The following is a 4,657-nucleotide window of genomic DNA, read 5'->3' as shown; positions in this document are numbered from 1 at the left end:
ACTTTGTATACTTTAGGAGGTGGCCTGATGATTGTCCATTATTTTTATTTTTATCTTTCCAAATATAAATTTTAAACACATGGAAAAAATGGAAATCCTAATAATAAAACTGATACTCTAGATTTCTAACCAAAAACCATACACAGGAAAAACATGTATTAGAGAGCGTGATTCCCTTCAGTGTTCTATAAACAGCCCCTTGATAAAAGTTTGGGGTCTGTCAGCTTCAACTTAGGAAACAGATTATACTATCCCATCCTGATAACACTGTTATTTGCACATAAAAGTAAACTAACACTTTGTTGGGTGTACCTTAAGCCCCATAATCTAAAGCAGAATTCACATTTTCTCTGTTTTTTTGGTATCTGGAGCTGTATTCTGGGACATATTTTCTTAAAGTGGCATTAGCAGGATTCAAATTAATAGCAGTCTCATTAGGACTGGCCCAAAATATTGGGATAGACAGTAAAGCAGGCAGAGATATAGATGGGCATTATTCAATTTATCATGTTTGAAATTTGTTTAAAAAATAGTGGGGAAGTTGGTGACAAATAAAAAAAGTCCAGTCATAAATTGGTAATTATTAAAACTGAACAATGGATACATGGGGGTTCAGTATAAGATTTTCTTTTGCATATGCTTGAAATTTTCAATCAAAAGTCAAATCTCAGTTATTAATCTGGTGTTTGATCTTGGTTTGCTGACCCAGCTGAGTTAAAACTTTTCATGTCCCAGTAATCATCCATAAAATAGGATCATATCTAAAGTCCACTAACCTCTTTAACTCCTGTTGGGCACAGTGGCTTATGTCTGTAATCCCAGCACTTTGGGAGGCTGAGGTGGAAGGATCATCTGACCCCCGGAGTTTGGGGCTGCAGGGAGCTGTGATCATTCCAGGGCATCTAGCCTCAGTGACAGAGTAAGACCAGTCTCTAATAATGATAATAATAATAATAATAATTTTTTAAAGGACTAAATTAGGGTTCATTTTTTACCCTTTGCTTCTAAATTAAGTCTCCTGTATATTTGTAGCCTTGATTGTTTTCAAATTAAGTCTGCATTGAAAAGTCTAGAGGCTACTACATTAACTATGAGACCATTTCCTCTCATCTCATTTGCAATTCAGCCATCCCTGTGCCGGGTTTGCCTACAATTATTCCTAATAGTAAGCAACCAGAAATAGACTTCCTCAGATTTTGGAAAGAATTAATAAGTAGGAATAGTTATTTGGTCCCAGATTTATCCTCTGTGGAGATTCAATTTGTATTTTTATTTTAAATCCATCTCATGAGTAAAAAACTTGACTTTTTAGGAATAATATCATCGCAAAATGAACGAGAGTGCCATCTGCTGGGAACACCTAAAATCCCTAGATTTGTATATTGAATAGCAAGTTTCCCGGTCCCAGAGAATCTTCTGGTTAAAATGAAGATTCATAGGCTCCAACTTTACAAAATGGGCGTTTTAAAACATGTTTTGGGGTGCTCCGGGGTTTAAGAAATTAATGCCTTAGTTAGAAAACTTGCCTGTCAAGAATCATCCGAGAATGCTCAAATTTAAAATATCTTTACCTGGATCGCATTCCAGGCTTACTGAATTTGGATCTCCAAGAAAGGAGCTTAAGACTTTAGATTTATATAAAAGTGCCAGATAAATATTAAAAGATGAAACTTTGGTGAATGTTGCAGAATTAAATGTCATATTTAACTCCAGAAATTCTCTGTATCGGGACAGAAGAGTATGACTCCTTTTTTTAAGGTGATGATTGATAACCAGTATCTGGAACCCCTAGATGTGGGGATTTGGCAACATGAACACAACCAGATCATCTCTGGGTTTTCAGTCCTGTAATGCACCTGTATAGTTTTTGTTTTTGTTTTTAAATTTTTTTTTTTGGCCAGGGCTGGGTTTGAACCACCACCTCCGGCATATGGAACTGGCACCCTACCCTGTTGAGCCACAGGCGCCGCCCACCTGTACGTAATTTTACATTTCAGCTCATCCTTTAAAATTCTTGCCATGAATCCCAGGCTCCAGATAGCTTCATTTCTGATACCAGCTAACAAATTTGTAATCCCAAGTGCCTGACAGGCAGAACTCCCCCTTGGAGAGACCCCTGTGTTGTTTGCTTTGAGAACCTTTCCACCTGTGCCTGGCACACGCACACAAGTGCACGCATATACACACCTCTGTCTTCTTTTTCCCAAGGGACCCATGTCCTAGGTTAGGAAGTACCTTTGGAATCACATTGTGTCCAACAGATAACACAACATCAGCTTTGTGCAGAGGTAAGATGGTGAACTTGATCTATCCAGATTTAAGCCAAAGGTCTTGCCCTATCACACATGCCTGAGCAGACACATAAAAAATGGCCATTGACTTCACATTAAATTCAAAAGTCCCAACTACTTCAGAGCAGCCCTATGGAATTAAAAAAGTTCTCTGCCCAGTTAAGTCCGAGACAGACTGACTTAAAGGAAATACAAACAGAGCCTTAAAAAACAATGGGGTATCCTAAATATAGTAGAGGGGGGAACACAACGCAGAACTCCCCAAATGTAACCCTCAGATCCTCTTGAACATCCTTGCAGAACCTGCTTTGGAGAAGAATACATTCTTCCCTTCTCTGTGACCACCCTGAGGGCTCTTTGTTTCAAATTATCCGTGTTTCTCTTCAGTTGTAAAGTCCAGAACCAAGACCTGTGTCAGGAATGGGCTCACTGGGGTAGCACAGACTTGAAGGCTACCTCCCAGTTCCCACACCACTGGTTCCTTTTTCAACAACTCAATGTCCTGCTTGGCTGTTCAACCACAAGGCAGCACATAGCGTGCTTGTTTACCACCTCCTTCAGCTCTCCTTGCGTTCTGCAATATTTCCTTCCTTATGTTAGTACCATTTCTCCCCCAGACACAGCAACCTGTCAAAGAACCAGCCCTGACCTTCAGTCATGTTTCTCCAGCAGCTCTGCAAAGCCCTGGGGCTGCCACAGACTTCCTCCGAGGCTGCCTGAAAAGTCATGACTCGGCTCTAGACCCCTTCGCCAACTCACCCCAATCAAGCTCTGTGCTTTTATAGATTTCATAGAATGGCCTGTGTGAGACTAGAAAAAGAATTTCCCAACTAAGTAATTTGGAAACTGTTCATTTAGATTATTGTCCATTCTCAGGCAAACAGTGTCAAGGGTCCTAAGAACAACCTGAAAAGTTGTATAATATCCCGATGTGGCAAGCAAACCTTTTGCAATCACCTCGTGGGTTCCCTGCTCGGTGACTCTCTAACCTTTGTAGCTGGAGCTATCTAAGCCCCACCTCATTCCCAACTCTGAGCCAAGCCTGACATATATCAGGGGATTCCCAGACCTGTGAAGACCTCAGAAATTCAGGACTGGATTACACCACCTGCTATTCTTGGCCTGGCTCGGAAAACCTGGCACACGCACTCCTGTCTTGGACCCCACAATCCTGGTAGCTGGGCCCCACCTTGGCTTTCTGCTTCATCTCAGTCCTTCCTTGTTCCTTCCCCCAAGGTTTCGGGAGCTGCAGTCTCCCTGGCAGGGCCCTGCTCCCTGAATGCTATCAACCATCTGTGCTTTTGCCCATTACCAGGGGTAGGCACTGCCAAGCCCCTACAGGCCTGTTCGATTTCTGGACCTGAGCCATTCCTGACTTGATCTTCTCTCATCTAAGCAGCGTATTGTTTCTGCCAACCCCAGGCTTAGATTGCCTTTAAAAACAAGTTGATAAATGGAGAGAGAGATAAATGGGCCTTCTGAGCTTAGAACCTCTTTCAAAATTTTCCCTGAACAGACAGTTGAACCCTGGACCTTGCATACACAGAAGCTGGTTCTCTGTGTCCCCAGAACTTGTTCTGTCTTTAGCCACTCTTGGGGGACAAACCTATCCCTTCTGGACATACACTCTCACCAATTCAACATGGACTTTGATGTCTTGGCAATAGAAGTTTGTCTTCCTCCTTACACTTGGGGCCAAACTCACATTCCACTCAAGACCCTGCCTATGACTTTTCCAAGTGGTTTTTATTGCGTAAGGCCCTGAAATGTGTCTCCTTTTGCTGACAAAGCTGGTTTTTTGGAGAAGCCTCTCTAGCAACTGAATCCCTAATCAGGGAGTCTTTCACCTGTTAGGGTCATTGACCTCTTCGAGATTTTCCGGAAGGCTACAGACCTATGTTCTCCGAAATGGCAGCACTAGCTCTTTGTAGCAATTCAAGTTTGAAATTAAGTTAATTAATATTAAATAAAATTGAAAATTCAGTTCCTCGATCACACTAGTTTGATTTCATATGGTCAACAGGCACATGGGATTGGCAGCTACTACACCAGATAGCACAGATAGGAAACATTTTCTTTATCACAGAAAGTTCTGTCAAACAATGCTGCATAGACCCTGTTCCACGAATAATGCAAATCTGTACTTACATAGAAAATGTTGCAGGCAATTTCGGGTGATTTACAGACCCTCCGCTTCCTAAGCCCACCTCTCCAAGGTGTTAGGAACCCCTCTCACAGAGGGATGGGGAGCACCTGGCCATGGGGGGGGTGGTTTTACAAAGGAGGCAAGTGTAAGGCCAATCTCAGGTCAGGTGTCTTTAATCCTTTTCCTCTAACGCAAATTCTTTTTTTTTTTTTTTTTTTTT

Source organism: Otolemur garnettii, unplaced genomic scaffold (assembly GCF_000181295.1).
Source record: "Otolemur garnettii isolate 467f Iridium unplaced genomic scaffold, OtoGar3 scaffold00001, whole genome shotgun sequence".
Taxonomy (NCBI): Eukaryota; Metazoa; Chordata; class Mammalia; order Primates; family Galagidae; genus Otolemur; species Otolemur garnettii.
Note: the sequence above shows the minus strand (reverse complement) of the source record.